The sequence below is a fragment of the Parus major genome, chromosome 10 (assembly GCF_001522545.3).
Source record: "Parus major isolate Abel chromosome 10, Parus_major1.1, whole genome shotgun sequence".
NCBI lineage: Eukaryota > Metazoa > Chordata > Aves > Passeriformes > Paridae > Parus > Parus major.
The window spans coordinates 6,398,868-6,424,275 of NC_031779.1; the positions used below are offsets into that span (position 1 = coordinate 6,398,868).

General features: G+C 39.5%; 2 long non-coding RNA genes across 4 annotated transcripts; one reads left to right on the forward strand and one right to left on the reverse strand.

Moving 5' to 3' along the window:
• Window positions 1–3,964: 3,964 nt before the first annotated feature.
• On the reverse strand, window positions 3,965–5,684 carry LOC117244928. Its single transcript, XR_004498910.1, has 2 exons — window positions 5,594–5,684; window positions 3,965–5,328 (listed from the first exon to the last, which is right to left on the reverse strand). It is a non-coding gene; the product is annotated as an uncharacterized LOC117244928 (long non-coding RNA).
• Window positions 5,685–6,048: 364 nt separating this feature from the next.
• Window positions 6,049–22,074, forward strand: LOC107209238. Of its 3 annotated transcripts, none has more exons than XR_004498908.1 (4): window positions 6,049–6,235; window positions 8,246–8,597; window positions 9,160–9,288; window positions 16,547–22,074. It is a non-coding gene; the product is annotated as an uncharacterized LOC107209238 (long non-coding RNA). The 3 variants fall into 3 exon arrangements; XR_004498909.1 differs by having other exon boundaries at window positions 8,492–8,597; XR_004498907.1 differs by having other exon boundaries at window positions 6,049–8,597.
• The last annotated feature ends 3,334 nt before the right edge of the window (window positions 22,075–25,408 follow it).

Sequence of the window (25,408 nt, forward strand, 5' to 3'; positions counted from 1 at the left end):
GGAGAAGTGTGAAGCAGTCACAACATAATTCAGACCTGACTCAGGATTTTTTAACCAGTCCTACTGTTCTGGGCTAAAATTGCACGGTGTAGATATGAATCTGTTATTTCATTAGAACAATAGTTCTTAATCTGATTGTCAGCCCCTGTGCTCTAAGAGCACTATGATCTAAATGACAGTTCCTTATCTTTTTATTCTCTGAGTTTATGTCTCCTGGTTGCTGTTGTGTGCCTTATGTGAAATGAGTGGGTGGTTTCAGACCTGTGCTCAGGAGATAGATGGTTATATAATGAAAATCAGTACCTCCAAGCAAATGGCATAATTACCACTATCACATCTCTGGAACAGAGAGGGGAAGGCTTTGGGGATAGTGGCACTGCACCACTTTCTCTCAGACATGACTCCTGCACTCAAGTCACCAGTTAAGGAAGTTAAAACTCCCCTTAACTATAGAATGTGCTGGATGTGTTTCACTGATCTCTAGAAGTGTTTTGTTTCTAATGCACAAGTCCTTTAAGAGCTCTGAATTGTCTAGAAGCATAAAGGAAATGTGGCAGAAGGCAATATACAGACAAGTTCATGGTGGCAGTGCCATCCCAGGGCAATCCTGTGCTCCCCCTCACCCCAGCAGTGTCTGGGCAAGGTCTGACTGGAGCCTGCTGGAGCCTGGTCCAGCTCTGTGTAGGATTGAAGGCTGCTTCCCTCTCTTAAAAAGACAGGGTTGTCTGGCTCTCACAGTCCCCTCTTCTTTCTGCCTTGTGCTTTTGGCTGGGTTGTACCCAAGTGCTGCTAAAGTATGATCCATGTTCTCCAGGGGCTGAGGGCTCACACTGCCTGCAGTATAGGCAAATGTAACCCTAATAGTCAGCAGCAATGTGCTGTCTCATGCTGAATTGTGGCCTAAATACTTCTACACCAGTGATTTGCTGGACAGTTTTACTTCAGCTGCTGCCTTAACTAACACTAAAATACAGCATGGAGAGGGCACCCAGCCAGAGCTCTGCATTCTCTTCCTGTCTCCCTGTCTCGGCCATTCTCATGCTCCTTCTGATTTGCTCTCTGACACATAGGAATAGGAGTACTGAAATTGCCTTGTAAAGTAAATAACTACAACCACTAGGTAAGAATTAATTATTATTACTGTAGACTTTGGGAGTCAAATTTTGACCTTTCCTTGCATACATATGTCATCAAATTGCCATAAGCCTGTCTGAAGAAATAGTTTAACCATCAGGCTGTAGTAGAGCAAGGGCTGCAAAAAAAATGCTCACATTACATATCCAATTGAAGGCTGTTGTCCTGCTATCAAAACATAGCAGGAGAGATGAAATCTAAACAGCAGCAGGTCTTAGCAACCATTTTCCACAATCCCTTCTAGGAGAGGTGAACTGATGGAAGTTCATTTGTGTGTGATTTGAAGAAGAATCTCAAGAAAAGCAACAGATAAAAGAAACAAGAGTTGTGAAACTGAATATGATGAGGCCTGTGACCGTGGCTGTCTCTCCAAATCCTTTGCTGCTTGTTAGTGACTGCCCATTTCCTTCAGTTCAGGCACTCTTCTGTTTAGGCAAACACAAATAACAGCTATGCACTTTTGTCTAAGAAAGACAGCTAGGAGAACAGAAAGAACAAAAGTAACTTTTTCATGAGAAACCACTTTCTGATCTTGAACAGGCTGTAGGAATTCAGAGAACAATGCAGCTAATGCTTCTGCTGCCAGGCAGAGTTCCTACAGCTTTACAAGAGGGAAAAGGCATAGGGACTTTTTGGCACCCCATCCCCACGCTCTGACTTCCACATTTAAGAAAAGGCAAAGGGTGCTGGTAGAATATATCAGAGCAATAACCTTAGAAATTAGTAACAGAATGTGGAAAAAATCAGTTTTAGTTGTGAGTCATGATTTCTCAACAGTGCATCCATTACACAATAAAATACTACCCAACATATCCCGATGGGCCTAATTAATCACTGAGGAAACATTAGAGCAGTCACAAAAAATAAAGGTGCAATTATTTGAATATGATCTGATAATAACTGGTTTGTGGAAAGAAGGTTGGATATTGACAACTCTTTCCAAAGAGAATTCCAACCAGAAAAAATACGATTTGCAAATAGCCATGATCCGTACATTCCAATTGTACCAGGAAAGAAAGCATCTGAAATCCATGGCTGTGGAAACAGAGATTTTACAGCTCCTCTAATTGTTGTCCCTAATTTTCTGCAAATTACACATCATGACCAGTACTCCCCACTGTTGGCCCCAGGCCCTTTTCCCACTAGCACTCTTAGGTGTTCCTTATTGCTTCCTTCATGCTAAATTATATGCAGGTTGCCACACATTCTTCTACTGTCCTTGATTATCTAGAATCACAGTGATTATCAATAAATAGGAAAGTGGATTAGCAACGGCTAATGATTAACTGAACACAGAAACACAGGAAGAGTGCAGGTGGCAGGATAACTTCCCTGCTTGGCGAATCTGTGTGGAGAGATGCCTGAGATTCTGCAGCTAAACTGTGGTGAGTTGTTGTAGAAGGTACATTTCATTCATTAGCTGTGAAAATAATCTGGTGGTAAAAAGATGAAGAGTCTGCCATGCATTTTGGTGTGGCCTAGAATTTGTAGCTATTTGTGGGTTGGTTTTGTTTTGCATTATAGTTTCTTAGGTGATGTGTGTAAATGTGCATGTACCTTTACTCTCTAGAGATGGACATTTTTTTGTTTCCCTCCTCCTTCCAACTAGCCACTGTCAGTGAAAATTATCAATTCTAATGTAAGAACTCAACTACCATGTATTAATTTTAGATGGCACCCTTGTCCCACATTGTGCTAAAGCCTGTCTTCGTTGTTTCAGGACACTTTTTTTGCCTTAAGACCCCTGACAGAAAAGCTTTTGACTAAATCAACAACAAAGCTCTGTTTAACACTCAGCAATCTGTTCTCCATTTTCCAGTTGGACTATTCCTTTGGGTTGTGCCTGGAAGTTTCATTGCAACTATTTGGACCTAAACTAGACATCAAAGTGGAAAGTAGATTCTGAGAAGGAAGAAGGAGCAAAGACGAAAGATTACTACTTCTATTCATAACAGAGGTGTTTTTGTGTGTGCTCAGAAGGGAAAGGGAGCAATTTTAAGTCCAGCTTTTCAAGCTGAAACTTTTCATGTTCTTTCAAATTTGGATCATATTTCAGTGTATTTCAAAAGCAGCCCACCCCTCACTTTTAACAGAACAGCAAATTACTGCATCACACCCTGACTGAGCAGGTGGGAAGGTTTTCTGATCCTTTGTCCCAGTCCTACAACAAATTAACAAGGCAGGTCACAAGCTCACTTTTAGCTGCAGCCCAGCCGTGGTCCCTTCTCTTATCCCCCAAAGCAGGCCCAGCATGGGCTTGCACTGACCTGTTTTCCACCAGTGAGATTATGAACTTGCAGGAAAGAAAATGTCCCAATGCATTTTACCATTTGGACATGGGTCAAATTTGCCTTGATTTCCCTGGTGTGAGTCAGAAATGGCTCAGTTACATCACTGTAAATTGGCTAAGCCTTACTGGCCTCAGTGGAATGACTGAATTTGGCCCATTGCTTTACTACTGCGCTATTAAAACAGTCAATCTCTTGGCTGGAAGGAATAATATTAAGAAAATAAAGTTTACATATGCTGGGATGTGCCCTGGGATAGCAGTGTAAAAAGACAGAATATTCAGACTTAATCATGTTTTGTGCCACAGTGCTGACAGTATATGTGGTGCAGAAAAAAGCAGCCTCCAAATTATTCTCAGTGTGTTTTGCAGCACACCAAGGCATCTGGGAAAGGAGACTCTCAGACATCTCATGTCAGAGCTGGAAAAAAAATTGCCTGAAATGAGGTTTAAAGATGAATAAAAAATTATTTCCTTGTTTTAGCTTGAAGAAATGTTGTTGGGTTGATTGGTTTTTTTTCAAAAAAGCAGGATGATAATTTGAAAAAAATTGCATTTAATGTGAACAGTTCCATGTATCTTCAATTAACATAAAAAAATACATCAAAATTTATGATTAATTATGTGTCTCCTCGGTCCTGTTCTCATTATACATACATCTGAAGTGGAACCAATGCCATTTATGAATAATTTAATTAAAATAATGACAAGTATTATTTTTGTAGCATGGAAAGCTGTAAACATTAATTGAATAAGGTTGAGAATCATGAAATGCAATCTTAATTACTAGAAACTAGAATAATCACATAAACTGAGGCAAAAAGGACAACAAACTTTTTAGAAAGGAGTTTACAGCTGCTAGGGTGTAACTAGCATCTTAGAAGAGTTAGCGTAGTCAGTACTTTGAAGTACACAATATTTTGGAACAAACCATTAAAGCAACATAGGATCTTTCATTCTGCATGTCTTTTGAATACTCTACAGCCCTCAGAGCTTCTCCCCATATTTTATGTTCCTGTTGTCTGCCAGCCCCAGGGCTTAGCAGTAAATCTCCAAGCCAGCCCTTCTTCATAGTGGTGGCTGAGCAGTCGTCAGGTGAAAATATGGAACAGATGCTGCCCCTGGATCATTGCAGGCATTTCTGTCCTGTTATCTCTCTCCTAGCTAAAACTATCAAGGTCTTCTTATCAATGAATAAAGATTCCTGCATCTTGCACTCTCCTGGGAGGACCTTCTCTGGCTTGCCACACAGAAACCTTCTGGTTTCCCAATTGTCCCTTACTTTAAGATGGAGGCATTTCTTTTCAGCTTCTTCCATGCTCAGGTTTTTACCCCTGACCCTGATATGTTTAAAGAAAAAAAAGAACAGGTTTTGTACTATCATGATAAGCAATGAAAGTGTCAGAGCCTCCTCTTGTAAGAGAGACTAAGCTTTCCCTTGTCTATCATTTCTAGTTTGATTTCAGCTTTCTTTAATATTGGTACCAAAATTGTGCAAAGCTTTTTGTCTGGCTGTAGAGTGGAAAGCTTTTCAAAGTGGGTCACTCTCCGCAAGGGTGAACTTTTACTCCAAGTTCAAAGTCAAAAGCATCAGAAAGCTCAGAGTTACCACCCTGAGGATAAAATACACAGAGTTTTTAAATCATAAATGCAGTCCATCACAGCATCTCTGCTACTACAGCAGGCCAAAATGACACTGTCTGCTTTGCAAGTGACACTGCCTTTTTCTCTCAGTGTGTTCATTTCTCTGCCTTTCAGTCTCCGGTGCCTCATTTCTGACTCATTGTACCAACTGAGCCAAAGAACGGGAACAGAGAGCTCAGGCTTCGTGTTTTCCTCCCATGCTGCCTGGGCGCACTGAGAGATTAGAGTTTCCCGTTTCTCTGAGTCTGTAAATTGCAGCAGACCTACAAAACAAGCAAAAATGTGAATTGGGGGGGCTAAAATTTTGATCCCAAATTACGAACGTGACAGACAAGTTTTGACTAATTTACACTCTCTGAAGAAATCGGGTGGTTTAATCATAATTTTTTTTTAAACTTTGGATTTCTGAAATACGGAGTAATCATTAAATTAGGTAAAATATTCATCATCATTTTTTTTTATTTAAAACGGTTTGAAATTAGAACGGAATTATGCGGTTGTTTGATAAAAGCAATAAAACTCACGGACCAGCCAAAAATAATCTTCGTGAGGTGCCACCTTGTGCCCGCCGAGCGACATGGCCGAACCTGTGCGCAGGGCGGGGCCGGCCGGGCCCGGGCAAATGCCGTGGAATTGGGAAGGGAAAAAAGCCGGAACAGGGTTTTAAAAATCTCTGCTGTCAGCTGGCACCTGTCTCTCCAGCAGTGCATCCCTGAAAGGGAAGACGGGTGTTGTTAAAACAGTTAAACCTGCTCTTTCTCCCTCAGCACTCGGAAGGCTCCGGCGGGGACAGTGGTGGTGCCGTTCTCAGGCGGCTGCTCCTGGGCTGGCCCGCGGGCCTGTGAGGCCTCTCCGTCCGCACGGCCTTCCCCGGGCCGAGCAGGGGCTGTCCCTGTTCACACAGCCCCTGTGTGTGTCCCTGGGAGCTGTGGTGTCCCTGGGAGCTGTGTGTGTCCCTGGGAACCGTATCCCTGCTCTCACAGTGCCGAGGGAGCTGCAGGGACACCGGCCCGCACCCCTGGGCGCTCCGGGCCGCATCGAGTGATCTCCGACATTCACCTGCAGCCATCTGCAGTGCTGTTCCCCTCATCGCTGAGCAGAGCAGAAGGATGCCGCCAGGAATGGGAGTGCTTCCCATCTTTGTAGTCTGCCGAAAACATTTTCTTCTAGGTTTGTTAGAAAACATTTTTATCTTTTTGTTTTTAAAACATTAGCAAAAATATTGCTGCTCTTGGCATTGTGTGTATCAAAGTTTCCCTCCTCTATTTTTTTATTGGTATTTTCTTGAAAATTAAGGTTTTTTAATGCAATTCCAGCCTCAGGGAATACAAGGAGAGTAGAATTTGGTGGCACAAAGTGCTGAATTAGTACAAATTTCATCAATAACTGAAATGTCTGTATTCCTTAATAGGATCTTTATTAGGGTTTATTTCATTCTATGCATATTCATCAGCTCAGAGTCACTTCAGCAATGGTAACTTACTATTACTAAGTCATATTTGCCAGGAGCACAAATGTTTTTATACTGCCAAGAGTAGAAGATGGATATATCAGGGCTGTTAAACAACTAAAAATATCACTATCACTCTACTAAATTTTCTGTTCATGTATAGCATAACTATGTTTGTCTTGAAGACAGTTTCCATAAGAAAACATTTTTTTCCCAGAAAGCAAAATATTATTGAACAACCTTGCATACTAAGGATTACATATTTTTTTTTTTCTGGTGGTTTACATGGTACATCTCTTATTTTTAAAAAAGTATTATTCCCATAGTGAGTTTCAGTGTTAGTCAGTAAGGTCTGACTGTAGATTTTAAGGACAGAAAATAGAGTTATGCCTTTATATAGGCAGAGAGCTGATTTCCTGATAGTACTGATGAGCTTGTGCTTGTACAGAATTGATCAGTAATTAAATTCAGACGTTGGCTCAGTTTGAAGTGTTTTATGCAACTGTGAATCCATGGCATTTTAGAGATAAGAATGCAGAAATCAGAAAAACACCCACTTCACAGAAATGAAAATCCAAATTGTGTGGACTTCTGTTTGCAAGTGCAAGTCTAAGAGAGATGGTGGATTTTCACGTCCCCATCCTTCCCCAGCTCCTTTTCTTTCTCTCTGTTTGATACTCACCCACTGTCAGATTATAAATGGAAACAAAGGCTTCATGCTGAATCTGAGGAAATGCCCCAACTCTTGTTCTTCAAGAAGTCTGGGTCAGGATTTTAATTCTTGGCGCTGGCCCATGGTTTGATGTGTTGGGATGCAAAGTGCCTCGTTTGCTTTCAACCAATGCTATGAATGCAGAGCAAGGGGATTAGTTTATAAAGATTACCTAAAGAATATGTTATGGTGCTGGCCAGAGAATAATCTAAGGCTGGAAAACACAGAGAAATCACTTTCTAGTTTACCATAAGTCTTTTAAATATTGCTATAAAGCAGAAATCCAGTGACTACTGTGTTAAGGACTCAAAGCATGCTGGCAAATTGCCTGGTAGGGCAAGTAAGGACATCTCACAATCCATCTTAAACAAGAGGGAGCAGCAATTTCTTGCATTCTGTCATTTGGCAAATATGCAGTTCTCAGATGTAACAGTACTGAGTATTTTACTGAAACTTTCAGACGTCAGCCTGCACTCTCCATATGTTCAGGGTTTTACAAGCTGTTTCCATGACAAAACTAGATTGATTCTCGATCAGAGCCAGATAGTTAATTGGTTAAATCCATTTTATTTACCAAAAAATGTAGGCAAAACACTCTTCTCTTCAATACAGTAGACAGATTCCTTTTTTATGTTTTTCCTTCTTTTCCAAAATCTACTCTGTTTATAAAGCTTTCTCTGAGGAAGATGGTTCCATCACTAACTTTTTGTTGTTGTTTGTTGTTTCTAGTTTTCTTTCTTAATTACATTTAATTCATTAGGAAAAGAATTTTTTTTTTTTTTGCCATATAGAACTTCTGAATCCAACCTTTCAAAATGCCTGTTCATTTCTGCATTTCTGTAAGAGTGAAACTCCTAGGTAGCCTATGATTTGCGTGAGATACTAACCATGGGTCGATAGAAAGAATAATGTCTACTGTATGTATCATTAATGCACATGTTGGAAAATTGCTATAATCAGGAGAATTTGTTCCTGTTTTTTGTTGTTTGACCTTTTTTTTTTTTCTTTTTTCCTTCAGGGTGAGTAAGACAGGAAAAAAATACTTATCCATCCACTGACCAAGTGGTAAACTAGAATATGCTTCACAAAGGGATAAGTACCATCCAGGAGTTTTATGGAGGGCAAAGCTATTTGTAATTAAAGGATCATGACACTATCTGGCCCAGCTGCAGTTACTCTTCAGAAGCAGAAATCACTCCGTGTATTATTTAGATTGTCACATCTTCATAGATTCACTGAAAGAAATTTTATTTTTGATGTGCAGATAAAGTCCAGACATCCTGAATTATGTTAACTTATGCTGAGAGTCAACATTTGAGTTTTTCCCTGAAGTTTTGGTGGCTTCAGCTCACGTAGAGCCAGTGGAAGAGGTGAGTGATGGGGTTCTTAGGGTTCCCCCAGGCTCTGGCTGCACCTTGGGACAGGTGATGTGCAGCTCTCTGGGGCACAGCCTTTCTGTGTCAGGGGCTGCTGCACAGGGGAGTACTTGGCTTCCTGAAGGTTTAGCTGGGCTGTGACACTGCTGCTCTTGGTATCCAAAGCAGCTGAGAGAAAACCTGGATTGGAGCTGCTACAGTCACACTTCTGGTGGGCACTGTGGAGGAACCAAGATGGAGCAGCTGCCGCTTGCCTGCCCCTCCTAAGCAGCAGTGCTGCATCACAGCCTGCTTTTTAGCAACTGCTGGGATACAGGGACAGCAGGCACAGCAAATTATCTTAACTTTAAAGAGCAGAGTTATGTGTGAAAAGCCATCTTGTTTCCCATTCCAAAAAAGAAAGAAATGAGAATTTATTAATTGCTGAGTATTTCTTGTGGGGCGAATCCAAATGTGAATCACCCCATTACTGATTGCAGTGGTGTAATTGCTATTGTGAAGAAGTTAATTTTGGATTCTTTAAAATTGAAATAATCTACCCTCTTTGACTTTCCAGGGCTATAACCAGCAGACACTGAAGTGAATTTCAGGGAGGTAATTTTTCACTCGTGCTGTTTTCTGTGAAGCCTCAGATCAAAGCCTGCTCTGGGAAGTGGAGTAGGCCAAAGCCACAGTGCCAGCTAAGGTATTTTCTCAATATCTTGTTACAAAGTCCACTTTGAACACTTTTTTCTTCATCTTTTCAGCCTGTGAGGCACTAGAACAGGCTTCCAGAGAAGCTGAGAATTCTCCATCCCTGGAGGTGTTCAAAAGCAGGCTGAATGGAGCTCTGAGCTCTGGTCTACTGGAAGGTGCCCCTGCCCATGGCAGGGGGGCTGGAACTAGGAGATCTTTGAGGCCCCTTGCAACCCAAACCATTCTGTGGCTCTGTATGAAATACAGAGCATTATTTCCCTTTCTGGTGAACAGTGTTGTCTATTGGAGACTGCCTCTGAAGAATGTCTCCATGAGTTTTGGAGCTATAACTCTGCCCTGCAATATTTAAAAATAGTAAGTACTCTGGTGTTTTTAGTTTTTAAATCAGTACCTGATGCTCCAGATAATCTAGATTCTGCATAAAATACTTTTTTTTTTTCACTAATTAATAATGGGCTGTGATACCTAACTGGCTGTTAGAAATCCATTAATTGAAGTAAAATTAGTTTTTACACATTTGTCTTAAAATTTAGGGAAAAAATAATGTATTTGTTGGCAGAATTTTAAATAATTAATTCTGTAAAAAAAAAAAGGGAAGACAGAGGTTAAAGTCATTCCTTTAAACTAACCTGTCCTGGAAAGTTCTTTGCATCACCATTCAGCTGATTGGAACTGTGTGGGAAGAAAGTTTTTATTTAGAAAGGTGCAGCTGAAGGCTCAGTTTATGTGCTGGTAGTTGTTTTATTGAAGTGAAGGCAGCAACCACTTAGACCACTGCAGCTCATGTTATTTCCCAAAGTCTGCAGAAACCCCTCCATCTTCCATCCACTGTGTGCATTACAGAACAAACAGGGGAAGCAAACAAAAAAGTGCTTTGGACTGTTCAGATCTTGGCAGTACTTGTTTGTAGATGGCCAGCTCCATATCACCCAGGGAGAAGTAAGGAGCACTAAGTTCTTCACAGATCTGCCACTGGCTGCACTGATAATCTGCAGAAAGCCACACTACATGAGATTTTCTTGCTCTGTCTTTCTTATTCAAATGGGAAAAAAATAATTTGTAAGGCATATAAATGTTTCTGTGGATTTCAATGGTCTTCAAATTAGGAGCTTGTTGTGTAATCAAATTCAGTGAGGACGAGAAGGCACATGGTAAACAGAATGGTTTTGTCTATAGCACAAAGACTGAATTAGATTTTTTTTAAAAATCTGATTGGCAGTTATGTAGGACTATTTTATGATGTTTGTTTGTGACTTGGGCAAGGAGGAGAGTTTGGCAAGGAAATGTTTTGTCCTAAATCCTGGCAAGCATATTCATATGCCAAAAATGCTGTTTTGTCTGCTTTTCATTTTTCTGAATTCTGTAGACAGCAAAAAATACATGTGTTTATGGACATTTATTCTGTTGTGACAATGTAGATTCATCATGTGAATATGAAATCAGAGCATTACAAATTAGGTACTGCAGCTATTTCACATGTACATGCTGGAAACTTAAAAAGTATTCTCAGTATGCATTCTGAAGAGAAAAATACACAGTTCAGTAGAAACTCTGCCTTGATTTTCTATTCACTTGTGTGAGTTTTGCATTAGTGCTTTCATTAGGCTTACTCCTGATTTGTCACATTGCAAATGAAAACAGCATCAGGTCTATACGCTTTTGCTTTTCACTGATTTTCAATAGGTTGCTGACCTAGTTGCAGAGTGATAATCTTAGGAGAATGCTAATAAAATGATCATTTTCAAAACTACCTCAGTTCCTTGAAGGCATTTTGCATGATTTATTTGGCACCTTGGCTGGTTGGTGCTGTGGGTTACAGTCTGCTGTAGACTAGTACAAATGGTCTGCAAAGAGGTGGAAATTAGGTTTTGTTAGAAATTTGAAATTGTATTTACTAAAGAAAATTTTAACTGCCTTTGCAAATACATCAAGAGCCTCAGGATAGTAAGACTAAGCCATGCCATGGTTTTCTAGATGGCCATAAGCAGAAGCTGAATTGAAGCATTTTTTTCTCTTCTGGAGCACCTGTAGCAAAGCTCAGTGAGAATGACTGCAAAGCCAGATCTATATAAACTGTTCTAAACACCTTCCCATACACTGTACAAACAACTGCCCCCAAGAACATAGCATCAAAATTACCAGAACACCTATTTTGAAATGATCACTACATATATTACATTTTTTATGTTCTTAAGACATGAAAGTCCAAATAATAGTTGTTGAAAGAAATAACATGTCCTTGACAAACTGTAAAACTTCATTAGAACATTTATTCTTCACATCTTAACAGCATTTGGACGACATCAGATGTAGGTCAGTAGGATAGTTCACAGAGTCTGAGGTCTAAAGAAGCTGACAAATATCCTGTAAAGATGGTTTTAGTGCATAAAACATCTCAGCTAACCAGCTCAGGGGCACAAGAATTTTATGGAGTCCTGGCTTCTGCTTCACCATTTGAATTGCAAGAGCATTTACAGTGTATTTCATACTGAAGTGCAGTGAATAATTCTGTCCTCTGCTGTAGAATTCTGTCTCTAGTAGTGATTTTGTAGTGAGGAATGTCCAACCTTTAGCATCCAACACAGAGCAGTGAAAATTATACGTGCAAGTATTTTAACAGCTTGTGTAGCAGCTGGCAAATTATGTGTAGGAAGGTTTGTTCTCTTGTCTATGTATGTGCTAAATACTTGCTGGTCCCTACCTTTTAAATATGAAACACTAAATAATGAAATTTAAAGAAATAGAAGCTCTTAGGAAAAATGTGCTTTCGTGTAATATATGCCTCATGTTTCATTATGCAATGAGGATACACCTCAAATGTCAAGACAGCACTTAAAAATCATTCTTTATTCCCACACAAGATATCAGCTTGGACTCCATGTGAATCCAAGGGCACTCAAACATATTTTGAAAAACATTTGCTGGCCAGCTGTCCATAAATAGAAAAGGAACTGAGTAACACATCAGTAGTAATAACACTTCTATCAAATACTTGTATTAATTAACTTTAAACTTCAGCAAGTATAAGAATCCTGTAGCAGAACCTCTAACAATTATTTTCTACCACATGGATAGGAATTATGAAAATAAGTTATAGTGCGTGGCATAAATATTTTAGTACCAGTAAATAAGTAATGTAGCAAACAGAAGAAAGTACAACTCAAGAAGCCATACCTTTAAATTGAATTTATGATGAAATGATTTTGTATCAAAGTAAATTCTCATGCATTTCTGAAGGAAAAAGAAACAATTTGCCCACATCCCAGTTCTGTGATGGATTATAAATGGGAAATTCTGAAATTAACATTGCAGAATTTCCTGTGTTAAAAATTTAAAACAACTTTATAGAAAAAAGTGCATCATTTTATAAAGAATACAGAGTTTCTAATAAGGTTATTGTACAAAACACTGAATGCAGAAATTATTCAACGAGAGTGTTTGCTAATCCCCAAAATGTGCCTGTGTGAGCTACACCATATAGGTGTGCCTGTTTCAAACCCTGTTTTGGGCTGTTCCTGAATACTCATTTGGATTTCCTGGGCTGACTTTGGACACAATTTGCTCCTCACCTATGTCTGGCAGTGTCTGGGCTATTGATGGAACAGCCACTGTCCAGCTCTGCTCTGGTGGCTCCAAGAAGCTGCCATGGGGCCCAGTCCTCTCTGCACTGCACATCTTCCTTCACTAAGCATCCCCCCTCTTACTGCTGACAGGAGATTCTCAGAAAAAACTTAGGGAAATTCTAGAAAGCTGCAAAAAAAGTAATTGAAAATGGGGAGAGAAGTACTAGAAAGCATCAGAAACATCCCCAAAAAGCAGCATGTGAATTCCTAGAATATTCTCTGAAAACTGTGTAGGGAAAAATTCCAAGAAAACAGACAGGATATTCCTAGAAAGTATCAGGATTTTTGAAATGTAAGGGAAGCCCTAGAAACTAGTAGGAAAATTCCTAGGAAGCAGTGAATAAATTCTTAGAAAGGAGAAGGTGAGTTCCTAGAAAACATCAGGGATATGGTTAAAATGGACTGGAGTAACCACCAGAAAGCAGTAGGAGAAATCAAGAGAGTTCTTCCAGTGTTAAGGGTTTTGCATAAAGCTGCAGAAAAAGTGCTAGAAAATACCAGCATTGTTTAAAGATACAGTCATCCTTATAAAGCTTCAGAAAATATATATTTTTATACCTTCAAGCACCATATCTTGTTCATTTTGAAAACCTGATGCTTCCTTCTGGCCTTATACAGTCTTCCTTTTTATTGTCTTATTGCAAATGTTTTCTCTTTCATCATGAGGAATTGCAATTTCACAGTCAGCAGCTTGTGATTTTAGATGAAGAAGAAGAAATTGAACTTCAAGAAAAAAATAACTTTGCTGTCATCCCAATCTCCTTAATAAATACAGAACAGGGAAGTAGGAAAAAAATATAGGCTCTCAGCAGACTCAGTGAGAGTTTTCCATGAGAAGTTACTGGTTCTTAGTGAATCACATGAATGTACTCAAATATAGTCTCCTCTTTTCAGTGTATAATACCTTGGCTTGCATGCAAAGTACATGGCTAGTCTGATTTGAAATGATTTAGGAGGGTGCCAAAGAGTAGTCATGTATAGATATATCTGAAGGGAAAGATGAATCTCCAAAGTAGTGCCTGCCAAGACCTGAATATTTGTATCTATTTCTATGAAAGTTCATCCCTACCTTTGCTCTCCCAGCTCCTGATGGCTGAAATGTTTTTCCCTTTGTTCCTGGGGGATAACATGACCCAGCAGATTGGGCTCCCTACCCCGTCTCTGCCAGGCCCTGCTCTTGCTTGTGCTCTTCCAAGCATGAGTTTCCCTGACTCCATTTACCCTTGTGACCGCTTTTCCTTTCACCCAGAGCTGCCCAACCACTGTGGAACACTGGGAGATTTGGGAGCCAAAGGCACTGAGTACCTGGGGGGTAACTAAATAGAAGGATACCTCCTTCAGGGAGAAATCCATTTCAATAGATTTTGTACCTGAGCAGGCCCTGCAGGTTATGCTAATGGGAGCATTTTATAAATACATATTTCTTGGCAAACTAGATAACCATATTTTTGTACCAATGATGGATGAATGCACCATAGGGCTTGACCTGGCTATAAGCTTTTAAAATATTGGTCATATTGAACAGTTACAAGCAGGCATATGCATCTCTTGGGGCATATTCCTTCTAGATAGGAAGTTCTCCACTGTAAATGGTTTAAATGCTTTAAGGCACCAGACTTTGAATTCAGGCTTTATTGCAAATGCATCTGGTTAATGCTAAATTAAAACACCCCAGGAAATCTGTACTTTTCACTGTATTTGTTATTCATGTAAATTTTTGGAGAGCATCCATTGCTCTAAAATCAAGTTAATTGGAAACAGAGTAACAGGCATGAACTTAGTCCCAGCAGAACATTCTCTGTCTGATGCCGAATTGTTAATTTTTATTACTTTTTTCTAAGACATTGTCCAGATTTCCATCCTGTGAAATCTTCAGATGCCAGATGAAGGCACAATCTTTTATACCGAATCTCATCTTTTTTTTCTGAAGACTATTGCTATTCAGCAGATATTATGTAAACATTGTATGTCAGGTTGACATAAAGCTAAATCTGTGCTCTGGTGACTTGGGGCTTTGGCCTGCATTTGGGAGGTTTTGGGGACATTCACAGTTTCTCCAAGGCCACAGATCTATGTTGATACACTCATCTATGCCCCACGGAATGTGTTTCTCTAAAAAAATGGCAACTCACCAGGCAGGTCTGTGGCCCCTCTGTGATGTTTCAGTGATGCTGAATTCTGACTCAAGGCTTTCCAGACTGCTCCCAAGTTTAATAATAGGATAGCTCTCTGCATGAGACCATTTTCCCCACTGCAGATTTGTGTCATTTTGTCAAAACATTTTCCTGCTTGGCTGAAATTTGGCTGAACTTCTTTTAGCAGAATGCAGCCTGACATGTTTGCCCAGAAAACAGCACAGCAGCATCAACAGCAGGCAACCATGGCTAAGGACACAGAGAATTTAGGAACTGTCTCTTGGCTACTTTTTTTTCTTCCTTTGGTGAAATGGCTTTTTTTACATTGAAATGCTTTTTCCAGCCTCGTTATATTGGTTTAAAGTTCAACAAATACAGGTTACATGCCAGCATAGTGAGGCCAGCTCAAGCTCTAATGTTGTACACACCTTAAGCACAAAGGTAACTGGCTCTGTGTGCTCCAACTGTGAGAGGTGCTGTGGTATTTTGCTCAAGGCAAACTCAGGCACAGAAGAACCAACCAGTAACCAGTACAAGAGATTTTTGGGGACTAAGCTCTCCTATGTGTAATGTGTCACTCAACTAGAATTGCTTAAAAAACTCAAGAGTCTCTGAGACAATCAAAATGTTGATTTTAGAGCATCATAAAATTTCCCTTTAGTAAGCCATGGTGGTGACAGCAAGGGAGGAAGTTTGGCTGCAGGACTCCTGTGGCAGTTTGCAGGTGTTAATTTGCAGAAAATGAAGCTTTCATGGCAATGAGATCTATTTGCACAGAAGGGCTTTTAGTCTGTGTTACTAGTTTTGAAATCCTTGCAGGGCTAAGACTTTCCCCATGCTGGAATCAGTAATTTTTCAGCCATCAGTTGCTTAACCAAGAATTACAAATAATAACAACAAGTAACTGGATTTGTACTTTGTGATGGGAGCAGAAAAGTTACCTCAGGACAGTCCCAAAAGGCTGGTGTGGGCAGGATGCCAGCAGGTGCTCCCTTGGCCAATTAAGTGCAGGAACAGCAGAGGCTCCTAAGTCCCAGCAGAAGCTTTGTTAATAAATCTGTGTAACTCCTGAGACACAAGTGAGTATCTTCAGCCAGGCATGCAAGGAGTGTGGTACTGTCTCTTGAGAACTGCAGCTTCTTTTTAAACAGCAAATCCTGCTCAGCTGCCTGAGGACACAGTTATTGCATTCAGCCAAAGGCTTTAGCGCTTCCAGTCTTCAGAATTTTTGCTCCAAGTTTTCTTCCCTCCCTTTTGGCCATAGCTGCATCTTGTTTCCTTTGCCTTTTAGCAAGTATGGCTGGTCAGGCTGAAAAAGCAGAGAGGAGGTCTCCTGATTTCATCAAACAGCCGTCAGGTCTGATGGGGGTATCGGCTTTGTGAGTCCCTGGGTTTGTGTGGCGTCACAGCTCTTTCAAAGTGCATGACAGATTTTGAATTTTTCTTCAGAAGCAATCATAGTTTTAGGGGTCCCTCTCTCTCCCTCTAGGTCCTGTGGATTTTACCAGGCACCTGACTCCTTTTTGTGGCTTATCTTCTGCAATATGGGCACTCAAACATTGAAGAGACACTTAAAATTTCTTCTCAGCCTTGCTCTTGTGTAACAGGTAGGCCTTTTAAAACGTGTGCACATTACTTCATTTTTAGTCACAGCTTCGGATAATCTTTTCATTTCATGTAAAAGCAACTTGATTTGTGGCTTTGACTTTTGAAGAATTCAAGAGTAAACTATAGGCTAGTCTTTAGAGATAAATTCAATCTAGGAAATGAGATATAGATTATCACTTATATATCAAAACTGAGTTGATTCGATCTCTTGGATTTGAACTCAGAAAGACCTGAAAACCATAATCAATTCATAATCCTGAAAGATCTGGTGGGTTGGATGTTTTCCCCAATGAGAGAATGAATGTGGTATTTCAAAGTGTTTTGGAGGAGGTCAAATATGGTTTACATATAGAAGAGAGGTTAAATAAACTATGTCAAGATTTTCTGCAACATGTTTCACTGAGACTAAAACATGTCATCATGTCTTTATGGGCTAATGTTTATAAAAGGTACAAATTACTTTCAAGGGGGGCTATCTGCTGAAGGTTAGCTGTTAAAAATGTTTCCCTCTCTGTTTATGGTTTTCTAAATCTGGGTTGTCAATGGAAATGCTGGTAACTACTCTAAGTACTGCACATTTCCAAAGACTTTATCTGAAGCACACTGCTCTGATACATTCTTTACTGCTGACTGTGTTGGCTATTACCATGAAATAAACAGATTAAGTATTGACTCCATAATTTTAATTGCTATGATTTTAAGTGCACAACTACTGAAGTATGCAAGTAATTCATTTAAGTCTAGATCAAAACAATCTAGTTTGCAAAGAATGATCTATTATCTTTGAAATGTGCAAAACCCCAAGAAAATGTGGCTATATCCTAGGAAGCATTGAGATAGAGAAAGTAGGTAAATGTTTTATGCTCCCATGGAGAACTGTGGCTGATTCAGAACTTGGTAAAGTCAGTGGGCTTGCTTTCAGTGGTAATGAAGTCCAAGTCATTGCACTGTAGCAATTTCTATAACAAATATGGGCCTGTTCAATAAATTGTGACTGCAGTTCAAAGCCATCACCCTACAGTCAGCTCAAAATGGTTGCACAGATTTTAGGGAACCTAAACATTCTTACTTGTGTTTTGAATTTGGGGGTATACTCAGTCAATTTGATATGACTCAAGTTCTAAAGCATTGTTTTTATTTTCTTATGTAACCTTCAAACCATGGAAAATTGTATTTTTGATATTTTGCAGAATTCAGGGAATTTTGGTACCTGTTTTCATACTCTTATATGTGCTTCAAACCATGAATGTTTGCTTTTAATCACTGTTATAAAAGCTAAGGCAAATTTGTGAGTATGACTGTGATTTGATTGGAGTTTTAAGTCTTTCTCTGAACATAAGGCAAACAAAAAGAAACTTCTGGATCACAAATGTGCAGGTTGCATTGCACCATTATTTTCAGCTGTCCTGAGAACTCATTATATCTTTTGTCTAAACATAATTTTCTATCAAGTGAGTAAACAATGAGCTTGCAATCCTATTTCTCATAAGCATATGCTTAAGTGTATATATAATTCCCTATTGGTAAAGGGGACTGTGGAAACATTTTCCTGATTAAAAATCATAAGCTGATAAAAAAGGAATTAGAGTGGCAAGAAACTTGTGGTCCCACAAGATCAATTACCACTTTGTAGCAGGACTGGGCAATGTGCTTAGACTATACATTTTTATACAGCTTTTGGTATTAGTCTGCACAGTTAGGCTACCTTTTCTCTTAGTATAATCAAGTGTTTTGGTATTTCATTTTCATTGTGCTCCTAAGATGCCAAGGATATAGAGCACATGTCTCAAATGATTGCTTTTTATTGCCTGGTTTACCTAATTTTTATTCTCTTTGGTCTCTGGAAGGTATATTTCTGGCCATGTGTTATTTTTTAATTCAGTGACTTTTTGTATGGACTTGCTTTGCATTTCCTGGGCTCCTAAATTTGCTTATTGCAACACCTATATATAAACTGCCTAGAAACTAGAGAATGTTGATACATTGACATCTATTAAACACTTTGTCTTCCATGATGTAGTGTTCATGTTTCCTCTTACTGTTTTAAGGCAACAGCTTCAATACTAAGAAGATACAGAGTTTTCAAGGCTGGTGGCGGGACAATTAATAGGGGAAAAGTGTAAAATATCACATGGTATGCTTTAATTCTACTATCAGAGGCTCAAGAGGGGAAAATTTGACTTCATTACAGTTCTAGTATTCTCTTATTGAGGAATTGAACAGAACAATGTCTTGGTTTACTGTGGAGTTTTCTAGGTGAATAAAAGAAATATAATTCTGGATGAAGACTCAGTTTTAAGTCCTCTTTAGTAGAGCCCATAATTTTGGCCTAGCTATTATTTAAACAGTTGTGCTTCCATATACTTCATTCATGCCAGCAGGCTGCTTTACACCTGCCGCTTTGTATTTAGTCTATTCTGAATGTAGGTATACAGAAAAACATCACTCAGTATTCAAAAGAAAGTGCTTTTTTTCCAGAATAAATATTGAGGAAAACAGCTGTATGTAGGTTTCCATAATTTGGCTACCAAATTAAAAATATTATTGCAATTTGTCTGTGCCCATTGGAATCCTTATCACAGCTCTGCCTGGTGGCTGTCTCCACCATTTTGTAGAGTACTTTTGCAGTATTCTGGATATGTAAATCATCTAAGGAGCTGTTCTGTTTTTCATGGGCAAACCTTGAAGTTTTTGGTGCTTCAACACTGCAACAGGAAAAAGTAGTTATCTCTTAGGAAAATCTCAGCTATTGACTAAGGAGTAAGCCATTAGATCAAGTCCTTGCTGACCTGAGATATTCTGATGTGCTCTTTCAGCAATGAGCATTTTTTTGCTGTCTAGATTTTATTAAGGTTCCCAGGACGAAACAACTAACCAGTTTAATGAGGACCTCCCCAGCTCACTGTGGAGCATTTAGCTCACATTCCAGTTTGAATCACTTGGCCATGTTGTGACTCCTTCCCTGCAGCTCCGTTAGCTGGCAGCTGGTGGTATTGTGGAAGCAGCCTCTTGCATAGAACAGAACAGCTACCTTTGAATCTTTAAAAATACTTCAGAACTGGTGGCACTTCTTTATATAAGCACAGCAAATAACCTAAAAATAGAACTATAGCTGGAACATGAGCTATTCAACATGAATTAATGTGTTTGTTAAAAGTCTAGGGATTTTTGTGAGTCTTGTGAGATGCACATGACCTTTTCATGATGCTCCCTAGAGATACTAGTCATCCTGTCCAAAAGCAGCATGAAGTTTTTCAGGCGTACACAAACAATGTAATTAGGGCACTTTGGTCCTGGTAATGGGGAATGAACATTGTAGTCCTGCTCAGATGGCCTTTCCAAACATACCACAGTGTTCAAATATTGTGACTATTGGCACAATTAGTGCAAGGCTCTTGTATCTCTGGGTATAACTAAGTCTTGTGCTTTCAGTGTAAAATGTAAAGCATCATTTTCTTCTTTTAGCTACGTGCTTCTCCAGGTAACAAGGAACTGAAATTGTGTGCCTGGAGCAGTGATCTCAGTTTACTAGAAATCCATCCAGTCACCAAAACCAGCCTTCAGACTCAGCATTAGTTATAAACTCTATCATATTAGCATTCTCAGAGAGATCAGGGACTGCACAAATGGTGCAGGTTAATGTATCTTCCCTACAACGGAGGGCTGAGTCCATGATCAAGGATTATGATGCGGTAGCACAATAAAGATGTGGTCATTATCATCCCAGTGCTATGGGGCCTCATCATTGTGCTTAGCATCACACAAACACTTAGAAAAAAAATATCATCAGTCCTTACATCCTAATCATTGTCCTCACCTCTTGGACACAGAGGACCTGAGTGACCCACGGGTGGTGTTTCCTATGTGCATTGCATTTGTACATTGTCCATGGCACACTTACTCTGCTGCTGACTACAGAAGCCATGCCTCTGTGAAAACACAATAGACCTTGCTCATACAAATTGCTTTCTTAAGAGCTGTTAAGATTTTCAAAATGTCATAATTAAGACATTCAAATAAGCAAGCAGCCAGATGAATACATTGTTCATGTATTCAAGACTGAGACAGATAAACAAAATGTTCAGAATTAATGTGATCTTGCTATACTCATCACACTTACAATGTATATTTTTTGTCCAAATAATGTTTCTTTAGCATTTATAGCACTGTGTCACAGTCTTGAAAAAAATAATACAGTAAGTAATAATGATAAACAATGTCCTGGCCAAATGAAACTTAAAAACAGGCTTGGCTTAAAAAAAATCTACCAGTGAGTATGGAGCTATTATTAATCCTTACAAGTGCTGTGGCTTTTGATACACAACTGACAAAATAATCCAGATGGTGCTGCAGTGTTTTACTGAAAAAAGTGTTCTGTAAAGGGCTGCCTTTCACCAGGAACTTCTCTTTTATGGGTAAACTCTTATGGCAACAGCCTCGACAACTTATATTGACTTCTTTGGTATGTGTCTAATACCTGTTGGCCAGAGATGCTCAGCAGACAAGTTTCATGCCTGAAGTATCTCCTTATGCTTAAATGCCACAATAAATTTCTAATTTTTTCAGTCTAAGCTTTTATCTGGCTCTCAGAACAGCTGGATATGTGTAGTCAGCACCAAGCTCCTCCTAGGTAGGCTGGTGGTCCTCTTCTTCCATCACAATGAAACTGAGGTAGCACTAGAGCCTCTGTGCTAGACACTGCTTTTGATAAAGCTGCCTTTCAGAGTAAAGGATTGTTCTGACAGTGAAAAACTTCCCAAAGTCACTGTAGGAGGAAGGTTTGTGGGATGAAGCCCTCCAGAGGGACTTAGCTGCAATATTTGAGAGTCCTGGTGTGTAACACTTTGCTCTCCCACAGCCCAACACACCACAGGCCTGTGGGACTCTGTGTCACTGTGTACCAGGGCAGAGGAGGGAGATGGTCATGAAGGAAGATGTGTTTATTATCAGACCAAATAAGAGCACACAAGAAAAGACCTCCTTTGTGTTTATTTAAAAATAAATATTGAAGAGAAGAACAGAGGAAAAGACCTTCAGGATCATCAGTAAAATGATGACAGTAGCAAAGTTCATAGCCAGAGACTGTGATGCTATAAATCTATCAAGAAAAATAAGCTTGAAAGTAAAACAAGCTAGTTATTTTTGAGCATGGTTATCTCAGTCATGGTAACATTAAAACACCATCAGAGAGGTTCAGGTCATAGTTCTTTTACAACTTTTCACTTTTCTAAGCTGTACACAGCTGCTTTTTGGGCATGAAGTTAAGCTACATGTGAAGACAGCTTCTGACACTCCTTGTTCTCCCTGGATAGCTATACTCTGAAGTTCACTTAATATCTTTTTGAGAATGTTTTTTTCTGGCTTTCTAATTGCTAATGAAATTACCTGAAGCCAGATGTACAAAGAAGAACTCTGTTAAGCTTAAACACTTTCTGTCCTGAATCTGGAAGGCAAGCTGATTGATTGTTAGTGATTTATGCATCATATCCTGTAATACAGTGTTTCTCAGGGTCAATCCTGTACAACAAATAAAATCCACCAATACCTGAACTATGTCTCTTGTTCTAGTATTTCCCTAGCAGGAAATCCAAATCCTGTGTACTGTAGATCTGCCCTAGTGAGATAATTATTGTTCTGTCAGGTTGCTGTAAGCAACACATCTGATCAAAGGCAAGGAAAAGAGTGTAATTGCCATGTGAATTGTTGGAGGTCCAGTTTATTAGCAGTATATGTTTTGAAATTGCATGGAACTACACATATTTTGAAATCTGCCTCAACATTGAATTTTGCCTTTGTGTGAATGGGATATTTTGTTTGGGGTCTAATGCTCGGTGGATGTGAAAGACTTATGCAAGACAGGAGCCTGAGAGAGAACCAGTGGCTTGCTGCCAGTTGTATCAGAAAAGCAGGTAAAAAACTTGGAAGAAGAAAAGGCTATAGGTCTGCTTTCAGGTGTGGTAAACGTTTTAGGTAGATTTTAGTTGTTTTAAAATGTATGGTTGACTTCCTGAGTTGAATTTCAAAGAACCACCTGTGATAGCAAATGGGGCTTAAAATGGCTTCCATTTTAAGGAAGGATTTTGTCTTTTTGTGTCAGAACAGATTGAAATGTGTCTGTATTCATATCCATATTTTGTTCAGCCATCATATATTTTCTTGGATTAGAAACCTCTGAGGTTTCTAATCCAAGGCTATTGGTATTTGCATATATGTTACATTTGCAAATGGCCTGTGACTTTGAAGCAGTCATAGCTGTGAAAACAATGTAGTTCTAAATCAAAGTTTTTCTGTTCTGCTTTCCTTCTCCAAGACTTGCTGGAGGAGCCTTTGCACTTGCTTTATCCCCTGAGATTCCATGGAAATCTGGCAGTAGGGTTCAAGTCTCTTTTTGTGTTTCTACTGTTCTACAGTGCAAGCATCTTCAGAAACATGTTGATTCTATACCTTGAAAAACATGAACCCCCAGGGGAATACACGTGTATGAGATTAAATTCTCTGCAGTGAAGCCAAACAGGCTTCCTGCCTTAGGTGGCAGAATGGTTGTGTAGCAGAAGTCTCCTGCAGAGTGTAGCCATCAGTTGCTAATGTCTTGAACATCTGAGATGGAAATGAAAACGAAACAGGTTTCGGTTTTATATTGTGTGTTTTTAATGGAAAGGTCCATACTGCCTCTTTTGAGTAGTTGCAGCAGGTTTCAGAGGACTGGAAATTGAGTAAGGTACTACTGTGCTTTCCCTTTCCTTCACTGAGATTTCTATTCTTCCCCACATGCCCCACTCTTGATTTTCTCCCCTTGTTTCAATAATTCAAAGATGTTCAAATTATCAAATTTTGTTCCTCTGCTATGACAAATTCCACCATCAAAATTTAGTCCTTTTATTCTAAAATAAATTAAATTTGTAAGTCTATTTAAAAGGCATTAACAAAACACCTGCCTCTTTAATTTAGCAGTGCTTGTTGCCAAGCATGTGCTGGTGCTTGGGCTTCATGTTTGTTATCTGATGCCTCGGTCATGCTACAGAAAGTGTTGCATCTGTTCAGTTCTGGCTGAGATTGTTCATTTCCTTCTATTCAGATGCTGACTTTTCAAGTCTTAACATATTGTTTACTTTGCTGCTTTTTCATTCACAGCCATGTTTATAATGGGAAGGCAGGCAAGGTTTCCTGAGAAGAATTGTGCAGTGAAACAAAGTAATTTCTGAGGGTATGGAATGTATTCTTCACCTATTAGACTGTTATGTGCCTAATGCTGAGGAAATAATAGTATTAATATGCCCAAACTGGTCCTCTTAATGGTACTGAGAATGTCAGAATTTGCACCGAAAACATACATGTGTGTCTGAGAGGTGATCAGAAATCATTCCTCATATAATGCTTATTCACATTCCCTGTCTTGGAGACACCTTTGGAAGGAAGTTGAGGTCAGCAAAGAAAAAAATTATATAAATGTGTCATGTCAAGCTTAGTACTATATGAATTTCTCTAAAATTTGATTCAAATATACAAAGAAACTCCATGGTAAAAATATTTACCTACTGCTTTCTCCTCTGAGACTGTGTTATTAGACTGTGCAAACATGCAAAGGCACTAACACTCACAGAGTAATAATTAAAAATATTTGTTTAACAAGTTGTAAATGCAAAGTAGAAGACAAAAACCTATCTAACTGATGGGCACTGCATTTCTTCCCCTGGATAACCTGTGCTATTTTTAATAGCAGTTTGAAAAAGAAGGCTTTTAAAATTGTGCCTGTTTTAAAAAAGCATTCTCTTATGCAATAATAATTATACTAAGCAGAAAAGGAGCAGCTGTTACTGGAAGTTACAGTTAATTGTTGTGTTTTCCAGCACAAGGTTATTTGGTGGGAACAGTGGGGAAAAAAATGCAAGCAACTGCCAAAAAACCAAACATGTGAGGTGAAGCTTGAATTTGCTCTCATGAGAACTTTCTAAGAGATTCATAAGTAACTTAGGAAAGCATGCCACATTTAAATCTCTGGAGATGCATTGTGCTGTATAGAGACAGAGCACAGCACAGTGCTAGCAGAAGAAGGAAAGGAGAACAGAAAGCTGCAAAGACTTATAGGAGGATAAGACTCATCAGGATGGATAGAGGATAAAATCCCTGCTGCCACTTCACATACTCTTGTTGGGGGGTTGTTTTGGTTTTTGCTTGTTTTTTTTCTTTTGTGGTTCTCAGAGTAAATTTGAAGCACTTATCCTTTCCCTTCCTCCCACAGCACAGGTTTTCCTGTGCTTTTAGAATGAAACAAGCAAAGCATGCCCCTGTTACAAATCTGTGGAGGAGAAGATGGGTAGATTAGCCAGGGGCATTTTGTAAGCCCTGCAGGCTAAATCTCACATGATACATGTATGAAAAAAACTATCTCTGAAGAGAGACTTCAGCAAAATATCCCACCTGCTCTCTGGCTGTTAGAACAGAGGGAAAGCTGTGGCAGAGAGCATTCCTGGGCAGGCTGCAGGCAGGAAGGGGAGAAGGGCCAGGGCAGGAGGCCCTGGTTGTGTGGGTGCCTCTTGGCCTGGCACTGCCCAGTGCTCTGCTCTGGCGCTGCTGCTGAGCCACAGAATCTGCCACAGGGGCTGTGCTCTGGGAATCCAGCTTGTTAGTCCATCTGTTCTTCCAGCATGAGGCTGTAAAACATTGTAGGTCATAACAGGCAGCTATTTATTCCTTAAGTCCTTAGGTGCCAGAGGGGAGATTTCCTTTATATATATAAAAATAG